Consider the following 17,643-nt stretch of genomic DNA (forward strand, 5'->3'; position numbering starts at 1 on the left):
ACATATCTAGCCAATGGTTGGTTGAAACCAATTGCTATGTAAATTTCATCACATACTTTATGTTCCCTAATCTTTGGTATTCAGAATGAGACAGAATAATTAGAGAAGCAATTATTGACAGTAGCCAAGGCTCTCTCCCCCAGCCTTAGGATATTCTGTCCTCAGAGAGGTACAGATGCAACTCACTCAGGTCACTGACCTCCCCACACCGTTTCCTGAAAGGAAGCAAATGGGCTGGACCAGAGTGTGTTTCATGAGGAAGGAGTGCTGCTCACTGAAAGCTGTTCTTTTGTTGTCAGTGACAAAGACATTCTCTTCCTTGACTGTATTACAGGGTGTGGTTTGGGTAGGCTCCTGTGGAACTCGGGGCACAGCCTAATGACAGATGGGGAAATGGTACAAAGAAGGTGCCCGGGGCCATCCACCTGTGTGGGGCTCCTGGCAGTGCTGAGTCTCACAAGCCTGGCAGAAGAGCCCCGTGTTTGATGCAAAGTCACACTAACGTAAATGGAGAGATGGACAGAGTGAGAAAATACTAAAGGAACATAAAAAATGTCCACCTTCTGATCCTTTGAAACTACTCACTGTGTGTTGCTATAAAAGGAATAAAGCTAATCAATGTTTTCCAAGGAACCTGCATCTGGCCACCTGTTGGTAGAAGAAACCTAATAGCCTTCCTCCCTTCTCCATCCATGAACTAGATTAGACAGAGGGAAGACTAGAACTTGACCCTCAGACAAAATATTGTCAATTAAGAAAGGGTGGACCCAAGGCTATTGCACACATAGGACTTCGAGGGTGTTGTTTACAATTTGAAAGCATTTACAGGAATGCTTTTACTTCCTTTATAATTTGTTTGGTGTTTGACTCCATGAGAAGCGTTAGATGTTCGTGCAAGTTAGCTGCCTTTTTAATTAATTAATACATGCACTTTTATTATATGTCTTACGGCAAATTAACTTTGACAGGAAAATCAGTACTCATACCATCCCCACTATCACTCTAAAATGCAAAGTAAACAAACCTAGAGGTGAGTCTTCTCACCTAATGGCATGCCTAGTGGCTCAGGTTATAAAAAAGCAGTAAACAAAAAGGTAGATTTTCCTAAGTAATTAGAAATCATCACTGTTAACACCAAGTCAGAGATATTTAGATTTTGCTAAAAACAGAAAATAAAGATCCTGGGGTTGGAGCAGAAATTCTACATCTATACTAAAATATTTGTATCATAGTGTAATAAATGCAATCTACCACGTCTTTTGTGTTATTTAAATAACAACACAAGATGCATCATTAGGTATAGACTTGAGAAGAGGAAGAGAACCCAGCTAATTATAGAAAAACAAAGGAGTGGTTTGTCAAGAACATTTTCTGCTTCTTAGTGTAATCAAAGTCTCTTTAGAGGCATTTAAAGCATTCATTTGAGGAAGCTGTGACACATCAGTATTTGCAAAACTTTTTATGAAGAAGCAATATGGAAATGGAAGCACCAAACCAGGGACACAGAGGCCCTGAGATCTGGTCCAGAGCTGGTAAATCAGGACTGCCAAAATCATTTTTTTGTAATGTGCTTTTGTAGAACACAGTGTGTTCTAGAACAAAGGTCGGGGAGGAAGAGGAAACTTTTTTAGGTCAGGAGTTGCTGGTGATCTAGGCACCATTCCTAGATACATTTCTAGATATTTTACTGGGACCATTTTTGTAAGAGTTCCTTAGGGAACGACTTTGACTGTGTGTGGCCTTTGTGTAAGAGTCCCCTCTTGAAGAAGATGTGGAGTGAGAATCTGTTCATTCGCACTGCGAGGTAGGTGGCTTTGGGCACTGGAAGAAATTGTTAGGCATTTCCCATGGGATTTCCACTAAGCGACTGACCTGAGAATATGGGAAGTGTATTCACAGATGGAGAGCATTGTGTCTATGTAGAAATGGTTTTAGTGTCTACCCAGTTCTTCCGGGTTATGTAAGGAAAACCAGGCAACCTTGTTACATGGAATAATGAACAAAACAATGGCAAAGCAGCTACAGGGTACTGTAAAATGCTTATTAAAAACAGTTAGGAGGACTTGGGGGCAGGGTCAAGTAATTAACCCACAAGGCTTCTATCGGCGTGGTCCCTGAATACCTCTGGGAAGTACTGACCTTGACTAAGTCCAATCCTTTGGTATTTGAGCTTCCCCATCGGTAAAATGGGGGTGATGGTGCTTTTGTCAACAGTTATCAGGGGTCATATCAAATGTAGACATACAGTTAGTCCCAGCCCGACATGCTCATGAACTGTGCCAATAGATGAATGAGAAGTAATTCATCTATTGAATTACTATGAATGAGGAAGTGAAAGAGAGATGGCATAAAGGCAGGGAATTGACTAGGAAGTACATGGCATATGTAAGGCGCTGGCTATAGAGCCAAGAAACTCAACTCATTTCCCTGGCTCTTATCCTTCCACATCTTATTCACATCTGTATCAATGAATTGCAATGATTTTTATAATTGATAGTAACATTTACCTCTGAGAACATTAATGCAGAGTTTTAAAGTATTCACTAACAGAATAGAATGATAAAATCTAGCCATAAGAAATAATTTATGTTCAACTTCATTACAACATAATGAGCCAATTCGTTGTGTTAGATTGATTTCTCATGTACCCTTGCAGGTAAGCAGAGTGAAATAAAGTTTGCTATTCTTGATGGAGGGGAGAGATTTCATTTGTGATGACATCAAAATGTATGTTTTGTGTCATGGAAATAATAACATTTCAAGGAGAAAGATAATGACTACGGTAAAATTTGCAAAAAGGACTAAAAGAGTCATGGCTTAAGCATCCAAAACAACAAAGCCTGGTCTCCATGGTTTATGGAGTCTACATAACCTAATTAAACAGACTTAGCTTGTAGTGGAAACAGCAATATTGGTGAGTCTCATACGACTTTGATTACATCCTTTGTGTTCCTTAAAAAAGTCTAAACCTTTAAATTATGATGCAGAGAGAAAACATTGGTGCTATTTCTCCTCTCTTTCCTTACAGCAAGGAGGATTCATAATTATTCCCTGCAAAATGACAAACATCTCCCATCAGCTTCATGACTTAATAGAAAAACATTTTCATCTTAACAGGTTAACACTACTGGTTTCTTTGTACCCATGAGCAGTCATTTCTTTCTGTTGTAATTGTCTTACCGGTCCTCACTCAATGATTTTTACAGCAAGGCTGTTAAGACAGGTCAACCATTACTATGGGCAAGGATGCCAAGGTCCCCAGACATAGCAGCCTGGACAATGTATATGGCTGAATAGAAATGAGAAAGAGCACAAATCATTGACTCTTGATTTGGTACTCTCTTGAGTACAGAAGACAGTTGAGATATTTCTTGTGAAAATATTTACATCCTCCCCCAAAGACAAATAGGTTGTTTTACGCCAAGTGACCAAAATACAGGGCCTAGAATTATTATGTTTTTTTAGAGACAGGGTGTTGCTCTGTTACCCAGACTAGAGTACAGTAGTGTGACCATAGCTCTTTGCAACCTCAAACTCCTGGGTTTAAGTGATCCTCCCACCTCAGCCTTCTGAATAGCTGGGCCTACAAGCATGTCCTCAATGCTTGGCTAAATTTTTGTTATTTTTTCTTTTTAGAGATAAGGTCTTGCTATGTTGCCCAGGCTGCTCTGGATCTCGTAGGCTCAAGAGATCCTCCTGCCTCAGCCTTCCAAAGTGTTGGGATTATAGGTGTGAGCCACTGCACCCCACCACTAATTCCTGCTCTCCTCATATCAATTTATGACATTCAGGGTTGAAGATGGGCCCCTACCTAGAAACATATGCCCTTGAGAAGAGGATTCACAGAGACCCTTTAAGAGCCAAACCAACAAAGCCGTGAAGGCAATGGTGGAATAATTAACAGTGAGGTTGATATTTCTGAGGTGCACTTGTTCAGCCTGCCCTGCCCCCTTCTCCATGGGGTAACTGGGCCCTAGGCTTCTCCTGAGAACCATCCCTTTCTGATAGGTCCTATTATGAAAGTCTTCCACAAGTCTTACTTGGATACACTCGTAAAGTAGGCTGTGACTGTCAGTGCTCATGCTTTTGGTGTGTCCACTCCCATCTACCTCTGCCCACCCTCACTGCCCTGGCACCTTGATGTGTCAGTTGGCTGCCAGTGCATGGGCAGAAGTTCTCAAACCTTAGCGTGCACTGGAATAGCCTGGAGAGTTTGTCAACAACACAGATGCTTGGCACCCCCTCACATCAAGTAGTCATCCCTAGCACTACTGACATTTTGGACCAGATAATTCTTGGTTGTGGGGGCTGTCCTGGGCATTGTAGGATGTTTAGCAGCATCCCTGTCCTCTACCCACTACATGCCAGGAGCACCCTCCCAAATCGTGGCAATCAAAAATGTCTCCAGGCTGGGTACAGTGTTTCATGCCTGTAATCCCAGCACTTTGGGAGGCCGAGGCGGGTGGATCACTCGAGGACAGGAGTTCGAGACCAGTCTGATCAACACAGTGAAACCTCGTCCCTACCAAAAAATACAAAAATTAGCCAGGTATGATGGCATGTGCCTGTAGTCCTAGCTACTCAGGAGGCTGAGGAAGGAGAATTGCTTGAACCTGGGAGGCAAAAGTTGCAGTGAGCTGAGAACGCACCACTGCACTCCAGCCTGGGCGACAGAGGGAGACTCCACCTCAAATAAAATTCTCCAGATATTGTCAGATGTCTCTTTGGGATAAAATTGCCCCTGACTAAGAATGACTGTCTTAGGGATTCTAATTCCTAAAGGGAGAATGGGGCCCAGGATTCTATTTTTAACAAGCTCCTCAGGCAAATCTGGTTCCTTTGTATGTTCTATTGGACCTCTCTTCATTTTCAAGTCTCCGTGTGCCTCAGCCCCTGCTTCCATGGCTGCCTGGAGGATTTACTGCAGTCTTAAAAGGTAAAGCTCAGTTAGTCTCAGGCCAGGCCCACTGTGCTGTCCAGAAGGCAATTAACTAACCAAATAAACACAATTATGCCATGTGTTGACATGTGGCCCTCTCTCTGCACCTAGGGAGCATATGTGCTTAATAACAGGGTCCTTTTGGAGGTAATGTCTGTGCTGTTGTGTAACCCCAGGAAAACAATATATGGGCTCCCCTGACGGGATCTTTGGACCCAAATGAGGACAGAGCATCAGCCTAGCAGGCTCCCAGAGGAGGAAATATTTGGAACAGATGATGCTGGCAGCAACTTCCTGGGCAGCCTGCAGTGTTCCTTGAGGGAAGGGTGAACCTGAATTCACCCTCAGGTGAGGCAGCCTTTAGCAGAAACCTATCACCCTGCTGCCCCACAGGAGCTGAGCACTAGCAAAGTATGGTCTGATATCTTTGTTTCTAGCATAATGATTTGAATGCTCTCAGGAATTCTGTTTAGTCTGTCTCCTGTGGTTGGAACTTCCTCTCCAAATGGTCACATAGGGAATGTTATTTTCCAACTGGCATGAGGAGAATTTCCTATGGGGACTATCAAAATGCAGTGCTGTGGATGAGCTGCTCCATTCAAGAGGGAATGGCCTTTTGCAGGGTCTTTATGGAAAGCAAACATTTTGCAGCTGATGGTTTTGTGTCACCAGGTACTTTCTTTTTTTTATTTTATTTATTTATATATTTATTTATTTATTTATTTGAGATGGAGTCTATCTCGGCTCACTACAACCTCTGCCTCCCAGATTCAAGTGATTCTTCTGCCTCAGCCTCCCGAGTAGCCGGGGCTACAGTGCGTGCCAACACGCCCGGCTAATTTTTGTATTTTTAGTAGAGATGGGGTTTCACCATGTTGACCAAGCTTGTCTTGAACTCCTGACCTCAGGTGATCTGCCTGCCTCAGCCCCCTCAAGTGCTGGGATTATAGGCATGAGCCACCGTGCCCAGCCACCTGCTGCTTTCTTGAAGGGAACACTCAATATATTGTGATAGTATTTGTGTCCTTGGTCCATCCCTTTCTTAAGAACTTAAGCCATTGCATAGTTGTATTTAGAAATAACGTCATCCTTGTTTCTCATTGCAAGACTGAATAGATGCTTGGGGTGTCAGCTTTTGTCTTGTATATTTCTTACAGCTGCACCAGAGCCTGTTAACTCATTTCTAGCAAAAAGAACAACTGAAGTAGCAAGTGGTTTCCAGTCCTCAAAGAGGACTCACTGTGTCTGTTCCCTAAACATTCCTCTAGAGAGAGAAATAAATATATTGCCAGGATGTTGTTGTGATAGAACAAAGAGCAACAACACCCAAGCCTGGAGGAACTTGTCCTAAGATCTCTCTTAGAACTCTGAGCAGCAATTATGATCTGATGTCAAGAAAAATGAAGTGCAGAAATTGTGGCTTACCAGCAGCTTGGTTCAAACGTATTACAAATGTGGGGCATTTCAGTCTCACGTTTAATCCTGTTCACAGTTTACATGATTATGAGTTCATCCACCTCCCTTTACATTCACCCCAGGCTTATATGTTTACATGGTGGAGAAGCATCAGAGCAGGAAGAACCTAATAACTAGTTTCAAGCTAAAATCATTTATACCAAAAACATTTTGAAAACTAAATATTGTCCCAACTACTGTCTATTTCTGTGTGTCTCATCCAGGGAGCTGTGTGTATAGAATGAGATGGATAATGGCTGAGCCATCGAATTTCAAGATTATTAGGGGTCTTAGAGATTGTCCAATCCAAGCATTTCACTTTATAGATGAGAGGAATGTGGCTCTGGAAAATAAAGTGGTTTACTTAAGAGAATGAAGTGAGCTGCTGCAGGAAAAGAACAGGTGGCCTTTTCTTTTCTGACCCAGTTTTCTGCTAATCACAGAATTCTGTTGACCATAAAGTATTCTTTCCCCACCTCATGTCCACAGCACTTCCTGCTAGACAAAGTAGTGGGGTGGGGGAAACCTCTCAGCTGAGTTTAGCTTACTGGAAGCAAGAAAGTATGAGACTAAAGCAGTGTGTCTATGTGTGTATTTGGCTCACTGAAACCTCTGCCTCCCCAGGCTCAAGCCATCCTCCCACCTCAGCCTCCTGAGTAGCTGAGACCATAGGCACACACCACCACACCGGCTAATTTTTTGTATTTTTTGTGGAGTCGGTGTTTTACCATGTTGGCCAGGCTGGTCTCAAACCCCTGAGCTCAAGCAATACCTCCTGCCTAAGCCTCCCAGGATGCTGGGATTACAGGTGTGAGTCACTGTGCCTGGCCTCATTTTACAATTTTAATTTCCTGTACCCCCTCCTTTTTTCTGGAGCATTTTAAAGCAAATTCTAGACACTATGTAATTTGACCCTGAAATACTTAAACAAAAATTATAGTTTTAACTGGCTGCATAGTCTTGTCTTCGGCATGCCATAGTCAATGAAACTATCCCCTAGACATAGGGACATTTACTTAGATACATACTTAAGTTTTCACTATCCTAAATAATAGTACTTTTTTTACTCTGAATTCTTAGATGTAAAATTACTGACTCAAAGTAAGAGATTTTAAAAATACTTGATACATATGCCAAATTGCTTTCTAAAAAGTTTATACTCCTACTATCAGCTTTTATGAAGTGTTTCACTTAAGATCTTTATATGCAATGGATGTTATCCTTGCTGATTTGATACATGAAAATATAATCTCAGTATTCTTTAAGTATAATGTTGCACTTCTTTAATTATAAATGAGGATAAACAATTTTCTTATGTTTAATTTCCCATATACATTTCTTCAATATTAGTCATTTTTGGTGGCTTTTTTGGGTGACTTTTGTATACCTTTTATATGTTAAATACGATCTTTGATTACATATCTTGCAATATTTTTTCTATTATCATTAGGCTTTTTTACTTACGATTCTTTCTGTATATTTTAAAACATTACTTAAAAATAATCTTAACGAATATTTGGGAAAGTAGAGAGCACAACTCTATAACCAAATTGCTCTAACACAACTATTATTTGCTAGGCCTGTGGGTGAAGGCAAACATTTTTACATAATTGTAATAGCTTTAGAACACTTTTTGATGGAGAAAGTAGTTAATTTTTACTTGATTAAACATATCAAACTTCTATTTCTTTAAATGGTAGAAAGTGTGAAAGTTTTTTTTCCATATTGAGGTCTGAAAAGTATTCGCCTACATTTTTTCTAGTCTCTGTAGCATTTTTGTCCGCAGGCCCCATGTTAATGTGTTCTCTGTACATGTCTTGGAATAGAGAAGCTTTTTCAGAACTGTGTTTGCCCTTGGATGGTGTATGTTCATTTCCTGTGGCTCTGATTGTCATGCATTTAGGAACCAGGCAAATGCTGTCTCTGGCCCACAGATGCTGAGTAAGTTCAGCCCAGCCTTACCTGCACTGTGTAATAAGTTCTTTCCAATGTGGCTCTGTCCTACTATGGTGGTAGCTTGTACACCTCCTCCTGACTCTCTCACACTCTGGGAGCTCACAATGTACATGGAGCTGTCAGATGCCGTGCTTGCTCTGTTCCCAGGGTCTCCCTGCATCTGTCCCTGCCAACAGAGCTTCATGTTTTACTGGGTGGACTATTTCTTCCAGGATGCAATGTGCCACCAATGTCCCTTCTCTTCTAGACTTTTGTTCTCATTTCCAAGGCATTGCAGTCTCTATGTGAATGTAGAAATATGTGAATGTAAAGCAGTAGCTTGGTTGCCTTAAAAATCAGCACCCACGTTACCCAGTTTTTCTGTTGCAATGACCTCTAGTTCTCTGGACTAGGGAAAATTAGAAGTACCTTGTCTCCTCAACTATGCTGCCGTCCCCACTGCCTGCTCCCAGGCAGATTCTGTCCTCCTGTCTCTGAAGTTAATGCCTGGGGGAAGGTAGCTATCGTGTTTCTCAGTCCAGCTCCAGCTCCAGTGCCCTTATCTCCTAGATTGTGTCAGTTCAGTGCCTAAGTTTTGGTTTTCTAAGTTTTCTCGTGTTGTTTTCTGTGTGTGCATGTGTTTGTGTGTGTGTGTGTGTGTGTGTGTGTGTGTGTGTTGGTCAGGACTCTTAAACTGTAATTGCCAATAAGCCAGCAAGACCAGAATGGTTCATGAACTGAAAACTCCAGACACCCCTGTATCTTGGAACTACATCAATATGCATTCTCTCTGTATTGGGCTATTCTGCTTTCCTCTGTGATGGCTTTTTTTTATGGGTAGCCTCTTCCCACGAACCAGACATGTGTGGTCTCAGCTCTGATTGATCTGATGTTTGAGTCACATGTCCATCCCAGAGCCAATACCTTTGGCTATGGATGTCCTGATTGGCTAGGTTTGATCACATGCTTCTCCCAGCTAGTCCCCACCTTCCAGGGAGATGGTGCCAGGGTAGGTAAACTTACCCAGTTTGTTTAGGCCAGCTTTGGTCAATTATCTGTTCCACTAGTTGCTGTCTAGGCTATACAGTAGTCCCCCCTTATCCACAGGGAATGTGTTCTAAGACCCTCAGTGGATACCTGAAACCACCATAGTATTGAACCCTGTATACACTGTTTTCTCCTACATGTACGTAACTGTGATAAAGCTAAATTAATAAATTAGGCACAGGAAGAGATTAACAATGCTATAAAATAATTATAGCAATATATTGTAATAATTGTGCATACGTGGTCTATCTCAAAATGTCTTATTGTACAGTACTCATCCTTCTACATGTGATAATATGAGGTGATAAAATGCCCACATGAGATGAAGTGAGGTGAATGACATAGCTATGACATAGCATTGTGACATAGCATATGGCTACTATTGAACTGTAACTTATGAATTGTTTCTGGAATTTTCTACTTAATAGTTTGAAGCTGCAGTTGACCACAGGTAACTGAAACTGCGGAAAGCAAAACTATGGATAAGGGAGGACTATGTATTTCTTAAATATTTTGGCTGTCATCTCTGGATGACCCCCAATGATTGATTGACAGTTCTTCCAACTGGCAAAAGAGCAGTTTTCAAAGGGAAAATACGCTGAGCAGACACAAAGGATTAGGCAACAACCTGCACGTGTTATTACAAAGAATTTTAGGAGACAGACTGGAAAACACTTAAACATGGGCAATCCTGAATTCTGAGTATTAAACAAACTTAGAAGATATTAACCTGGCACATAGTAAGCTCAAAAATATTAGTTTGTGGGTGAATGAAGAAAAAGTAAACTTTATTAGACCATAAACATCACCTAATTGCTGGTGGCATTTTTCCTTTGTAATGGAACTAGAATCCCTGTAATTCTTCCCTTATTTGTTGGAGAAGATACTGAATCTGTCAGGGAGGAGGCAACTTTCATAAAGTCATTGTCCTCACGAAGTCCAGTAGCTGACAGCCCTGGTAGCCCCTTTTCCCCTGCTGAGGCTCACTGTTGCACTCTCCACCCTGTAATTTGGATGTGTGAGTATGAGCTTTACCACCAATCCAGTGAGGGTGCAAAGTTCAGGCTTTTGCTGAGCAAAGGTGACAATGCTGAAGAATGTAAAGAGAGACACTGGAAATGTACAGAAGAGTCAAAGCATTTCCTATGCATGAATGCAGTGCTTGAAAGGAGGCTGGAGCCTGCCCTCCAGAACCAGTGGAGCCAAGGAGTGCCCTGGGGCTAAGAACTTTTGTTAATAACAGAGTCAGCACCAGGAGTCAGCACCAGGCTCGTAGAGACTAATTATGGGTGTGGGGGAATTCATGCAAACTCACTCTCAGAAGGATTTTGAAGCCATCATATAGGGAGCATCACACCACATTATGAAAGTGCTCTACATCTAAGTATATAAATTCCTAAAATAGAAGAAAGTCAGTTATACTGAATAAATAATCCTTGTCTTAGAAAAATAGCTTACACCTTGAATCTGCTAGTTCACTGAACATGTAGAAATAAAACAATATCTGTTCATTGAAATTCATATCTGTTTATAAATGTGAATTGAAGAAACTGATGTTGGTGCTGAGAACAGAAAACTGAATATTTTAGTTCCCAATAGTGTATTTCAGTTGTAACTAATGTTTATACACACAAGCTCGGGTCAGGTTTTGTTCTTCTAGTGTTTTTTTTTTTTTTTTTTAGGGGCAGGGAAGAGTCTAAAACCTTATTAGATCCAGCATATATTTAGCCTCTTATGTATTCCTCACCCTTCATTTAGGTGTTTCATTTCTATTGCTTTAGCATAATGATTGTGTCTCTTACAAAGAAGAATTAGCTCTATAATTTTATAAACATCGTGAGCCTTCTGTGGAGCCAGCTGCTGGAGATTCAAAGATTTTAAGACAGAGTTTCTACCATTAAGGTCCTCACAATATAACAGAAGAGGTCGAAGGAATTCACAACTGATAAGTTCCAGAGGTTACAAAAGTTCAAGAGAAAAGAGAGTAATTTTACCATGAGCCTGAAGGAAAGGCTCTTAAAAGATGCCTTTAAGCTGGGTTGTGAAGGCAGAAAGACGGAATAGGGTATTGTTGAGCAGAAAAAAGAGAATTTCAAGCAGATACTAGATTACATGGAAAGGCATTGAGATAGGGGCTATTTGCTTCCAGAGTAGCACAGGGGTCTGGAAGGAAAAGCCTCTCATCACTGTTATTGTGAAAAGCTGTGCCTTAGTTCTTACTTTATCTTTACCAGCTGCTTGGCCAAGGGTTTTCATTGGGCTTTAAAATTTCTTCCAAAAAGTAGGCATTCTGATACTAAGTTGCATTTGTTGGTTTCCCCACTTTGTGCCAGGGTTTGGTGGTTTGATCAGTTGGTAATTCAGACATGAGAATTCAAGATTATGAAAATGATTCAGAAGTAGCTGTTGTGTCTCACTAATAACCAGTACTCATCATTTTACATCAACATTCATAAGCTCCTCAAATTGAATTTCTGATATCAACATGAGGATGGACACAGGAATGTGTTCAGGGAGCAGTGTGCCGTGCCCAGTGATGGGGTTTTGTTTGTTCATATCACTATTGATTGGAAGAGGTTTCCTGCTGAACGTGGCGTATGTTATCTTTTTTTAATATTTTTTTTCTTTTCTAGAAAGTGCCCAAAACATACTGTGATGCCTTTCCTTTAAGCAAAGTCTTTCACACAATGGCTTGCATTTTAAAAAATTCAATGTCAGTAAACAAGTTATTGATTAAATAGTAATTAGATACTAGAAATTTGCAGAGTCCAATTTGCAAATTACCTCTTTGCCCATTTTATTAAATTATAGGATGGTATTTCCTAAAGAAGTGACTGACCTCACAAAGAATTTCATTATCTTAACCAGCCCAGCCTAGCTTGCCAGTGCCTCCCCACACCAACCCCAACACAGCCCTTTCCTGGCCTTCAGAGTGCCCTCCCTGAAAGGGAGATACTGTTTTGGCCACAGATTAACAGGATTGCCTACCATGGCATTGATCCAAGAAGAACCTCCCCTAACTGAGGCTGCCTGTAAGCTGTTTTCAACCCTCAAGTTACTAGGTTGGTGCAAAAGTAATTGTGGTTTTTGCAATTAATGTTTTCATCCACTGGCCTGACAGTTCTCTCTTTATGGGGGATGATGGCCAGTGAACTTTGACTGAGGCACAGAAATATTTCTAAGCTCTGCTGAGGTCAAAATAGAGCTGGAATTCCAGGCAGGAAACCAAGCATCCTTGAGCTGTTTGATTAGCTAGATACACACAGAATGCTGTCACCCACTCTGCAGTGAAGTAGTGTGATCTTGTCACTGTAACCTTCATTTCCCAGGTTCAAGCGATTCTCCTGCCTCAACCTCCCAAGTAGCTGGGATTACAGGCATGCACCACCACACTCAGCTAACTTCTGTATTTTCAGTAGAGTCCAGGTTTCACCATGTTGGCCAGGCTGGTCTCAAACTCCTGACCTCAAATGATCTGCCCTCCTCACCCTCCCAATGTGCTGGGATGTGTGTGAGCCACTGCTCCCAGCCTGGCCAGAGCTTTTAGTTAATTTTTTTTAATGTGTAACGAAAGGGGATTATAGCCCACCATGAGTAATTTGGGGAGTTGTAAATGAGAGTGAAAGAGGAGCATGATACACGTGAGGCCCTGTGGTTGTAAAAGGCTATCCAATGTAGACCACTACTGTTTGTCCAATACACAGAGCTTTCTGAAAGCTTCCAAATCAACCACAAATCCCCATCTTTACGCTCTAAGACTCCCTCCACAAGGGGAAGTCTTAGATCATGTGTACATTAGAAGAAAGCACCCCCAGATCATGTGAAATCAGAAGAAAACACCCCTTTGGGCAAGCAGACAGAGCTTTTTTTGCAAAGAAAGGGTTCCTTCCTCTTGACAGATGCATCTTCTGCTAGCATGCCTCTTGGAAAGCAGAGCAGTAGCTGGATGTTCAATTCCTCAGTTCCTTCAATTCCTCAGCTGGGCATCTTTGTGCAGGACCCAAATGGCTCAACTATGTTTATTTCCCCTAAACCTTACTTGTAGTCTCTTCAGAAGCCCAATTCACTTTCTAGGAATTGAGTCAGCCCTGGAGACAATATTGAGTGGTTCTAGAAAGAGCGTAGGCTTAAAACATTACAGACCTGTTTTTCATTTCTTGATCTGTCATTTTACTGGTTGTGTTAGAATTGAATAAAGTTTAAGAAAAATCATCTGGGCCTTCTTGCTGCGTGAACTTGGGTGTGTGACTTAGCTTCTTTCAATCTATTTTCTTATCTGTAAAATGGAGAGAGTACCACCTTGGTCCTCAGATTTGGAGGCGAGTATTAAATGTGATAGATGCTATGTGTGAAATGGTAGTACAGGTCTCAACAAACATTTGTTACCTTAAGTGCCACTTTTTCTGCCACCTCCAAGCCTGGGCCTTTGGTTATTTCTAGGACAGGAAACCTCCATTCTTCATCACTAGCTCTTCAAATCCACCACAGTTTTGACGAGATAATGACCATAGTGCCATCAAGGTCTAGTGAAAGCTTTCACTATAATTTTAGAAGAGAAAAAATATATATATAATTTAAACCATAGGACTATTTCTTATCAAACCGTATCTCCTCGAAACACATTAATACTATTAACAGTAAGAGAGCAATGAACCAAATCTCCTGGTTTTCCAGAAGAACAAAGACCCTTATCTAAAATGTAAGTTTTATGTCATCAAATTGATGGTCAATTTAAGACTAGGCTGACCAGCCAGACTATAATTAAGTGAATAGAAAAGAAAGATGTCTTCTGAATGTAAGTTCTCAGTATCCTAATCAACTTATTCCTTTACTATAAATAACCAAATCCTCTATCACTGCCAGGGGAAGCAGGAGGATGGTGGGACAGTGTGAATGGAGGCTTCACTGAGTATTTTAGGATAATTAGCAAAGTAAAGAGGGCCACTAATTGTTTCAAGTCAAAAACTACCTAAAAGCAGAGTGATTTCTACAATGCATCTGGGTCTGTCTTCATTTGGAGATGCAAAAACTGTATTTTCAAATGTACCTAAGAAGCAGAAAAATCCCTAGTCTCCTAGTCTCCTACTAATAGGCCACTATCTGATTTCACATGAGATGTGCATATCATATAAAATCATACAGCTCGAGGCCGGGTGCTGTGGCTTACACATGTAATCCTAGCACTTTGGGAAGCCAAGGCAGGGAGATCACTTGAGGTCAGGAGTTCAAGACCAGCCTAGCCAACATGGCAAAACTTCATCTCTACTAAAAATACAAAAATTAGCCAGGCGTGGTGGTGCACGCCTGTAGTCCCAACTACTCAGGAGGCTGAGGCAGGAGAATCACCTGAACCTGGGAGGCAGAGGTTGCAGTGAGCTGAGACCATGCCATATTACTTCAGCCTGTGTGACCTTGTCTTCAGAGTGATACCTTGTCTCAAAACAAACAAACACAAAAAATTGTACAGCTTTAAATAATTATTTTCACAATTCAAAATAGAACATTCTTCATAACAATCCTTATTCTTTGTCAGGAACATAAACCCATGCCTAGGTTGGTGTCTTCTTGGAAGCTCTCTGGAGGGTCCTGTTCTTCAATCTAGTTGGAGATCTATGCAGTTGTTTGTCTGTATCTGATGTTGAGCAGACCCACTGCCAGAGAATGATTGATCTGACGTACCTCATAAGCTAGATTTTTAAAAATCTTCCCAAATGTGTCTATTGCTCAGCCAAGGTTAAGAACCACTGGATAGGAGGACAAGCATGTTAATAATTGATAGCAGAATCAATACAAAAATCATAAACATGCAGAAGTATATGTGTCTATGCATAGAAAAAAGATTGAAAGAATAAATAAAACACATTAGCAGCAGTTTTCTCTGGGGGTGGAATTACAGGGTTTTGGTTTGGTTTGGTTTGGTTTTGGTTTTGTGTTTTTGAGACAGGGCCCTGCTCTGTTGCCCAGGCTGGATAATATTTTCTTTATTTTCCATATTCTAAAAAGTTTCTTCTCTGAGCCTCAATTACTTTTGAAATCAGAAAAAGAACAATTCCTATTTGATCCTAATAAAAGTAAAGAAGTATTTCATGAATGTCTGTTGTGTCTTCAACCCTGTATGTACAGTGGAGGATACAAAAGACAGGAGACATGGCCTTAGGAAGTTTGCAGTCTAGTCGAACAGGCTCAACCAACATCCATGCAACTCTCTGTGTCAATATGTAATAAAACCCTAAGGTCCTGGCACTAAGCAAGTATAGACATATTGGACTTGTTTGCCTGTCTGCTTTATTTCTGTGTTGGATTGCTAACTGGTATAGAGTCATAGGAGCACCAAGCCTGGTGCCTTACATTTAGTAGACTTTAGTAATCACTTCAGTATTTGTGGAATAAATAAATGCATTGAGAGGGGAGAGATCACTATGAAGCATCAGTGGAGAAAGTGAGATGAGAGGCAGGCCTTAGGAATAAAGAGTAGGATTTGTTTGAGTGGTGGCCACTCCAGGTGGGAAGCCAGATTGGACAAAGACCTGTGGTAGAGATGGGTTTGATGTGAAGAGGGACAGTTTGTCAATGTGTCTGACTGCAAGAAGCCTTGTCTAGCCCAAGAAGCCTTGTCTGCCAAACAAAAAGAACTGAGCAGAGTTGGGTGTGGTGGCTCTCACTGGTAGTCTAGCTAGTTGGGAGATTGAGATGGAAGGATTGCTTGTGCCTAGAAATTCAAGACCAGCCTGGGCAACATAGTCTCTACAAAAAAATTAATGAAAAAGTTAGCCAGTTGTGGTGGTATACACCTGTAGTCCTAGCTACTCAGGAGGCTGAGGAGGGAGGATCCCTTGAGCCCAGGAGGTTGAGGCTGTGATAAGCTATGATGATGCCACTGCACTCCGGCCTGGGATCAGAGGAATCCAGCAGAGCAGTAACCAAAGAGTAAGCCTGGCCCAAGGGTGATAGAAGAAGAAGAGCTTTCAGTTATCCAATAAATATTTGAATATAATAGCATTTCCTGCAAACAGGAAAAGCATCCCCTCCGTTCCCCCTTCGTTTGCATAACACAGTTTTTGGGAATATGTTTTATAGAAGGAGTAAGGTTGTTTCTTTTAAATATATTGGGAGGGAAGAGGAAGCTCATTTAGCAAATACAGAAACTGGCTGGAAAAATAGGATTTTTGTTTCATGTAAAAATATTTGGTATGAGGAACCAGCTATCTTTGCATGACACGTTTCCAAACCCCGAGCAAGGAAGAACACAATTTTCCACTGAGTGTCATGCAGCATATCCAGGAGGGCCTGTGACACCCAGCCCAGAAGGGGCTTGGGCAAACTCGGAGATATCTTGGTTATTCTGAGAATGCGATGGAATGCACTTTGAGGAACGGAGGAAATGTTTTCAAATGTCTGGGAATGATTTTCACCTTCCCCCACACCTCCATCTCAATATCAAGCTCTGACAACCTCTGCAGAGCCCCTGGGGTTGCATAGACTTCACAAAAACACAAAGACTCAAAAAGGCTCATCACAGGCAGCTGAAAACCCAGGCTGCTTTCAAAACTGATCAGAAAACCTCACTAGGCAGTCAGTTCTGACTTCTAGAAACCCTCACCACCATGAAACCCACCCTTTACAGTTATTCTAAAAACACTTCCTAGTCAGTCCTGAAATAGAAAGCACTGTTGATCCATAGCCCAGTTTCCCGAAAACCAAAAGCTAGACTTTGGTTGTCTCCAAGTGTTTTAAAAGTAAATAGAATACTTTGGGGTTTTTTTGTTTTGTTTTTGAGACAGTCTCGAACCATTGCCCAGGCTGGAGTGCAGTGGTACGATCTTGGCTCACTGCAGCCTCCACCTCCCGGGTTCAAGTGATTCTCCTGCCTCAGCCTCCCAAGTAGCTGGGATTACAGGCACTCACCACCACACCCAACTAATTTTTGTATTTTTAGTAGAGATGGGGTTTTGCCATGTTGGCCAGGCTGGTCTCCCACTCCTGACTTCAAGTGATCCACCCACCTTAGCCTCCCAAAGTGTTGGGATTACAGGCATGAGCCTCCATGCCCAGCCAAAAGTAAATAGAATAATTTTGAACCAAGAATTGCGGGGACCAAAAGTTAACCAAAAAGAACCTGACCCCCACCCCATCACATCACATACACACTTGAATGCATGGACAGATAACAGAAAACTCAAATCATCTGTTGCATGGAAATTGCCTGCTCCCCCTCCCCAAAGTATGGAGGAAACGAACTCGGTGACCCCAAAGATGCCAGAGACTCA

General features: G+C 41.5%; 1 protein-coding gene and 1 long non-coding RNA gene across 5 annotated transcripts in view; one reads left to right on the forward strand and one right to left on the reverse strand.

The window, feature by feature from the left end:
- LNX1 (ligand of numb-protein X 1) overlaps positions 1–17,643 on the forward strand; it is a 165,159-nt gene that overhangs the window by 73,209 nt on the left and 74,307 nt on the right. The gene's annotated exons all lie outside the window — the stretch shown is intronic.
- The window catches only part of LOC104006111 (uncharacterized), a 53,323-nt gene that overhangs the window by 11,489 nt on the left and 24,191 nt on the right, over positions 1–17,643 (reverse strand). For all 3 annotated transcript variants that reach the window (XR_679683.5, XR_010156615.1, XR_001716983.4), the window contains one exon: positions 13,763–13,915. This is a non-coding gene — a long non-coding RNA (uncharacterized LOC104006111). The remainder of the gene's footprint in view (positions 1–13,762; positions 13,916–17,643) is intronic.

The sequence above is a fragment of the Pan troglodytes genome, chromosome 3 (genome assembly GCF_028858775.2).
Source record: "Pan troglodytes isolate AG18354 chromosome 3, NHGRI_mPanTro3-v2.0_pri, whole genome shotgun sequence".
NCBI classification, from domain to species: Eukaryota; Metazoa; Chordata; class Mammalia; order Primates; family Hominidae; genus Pan; species Pan troglodytes.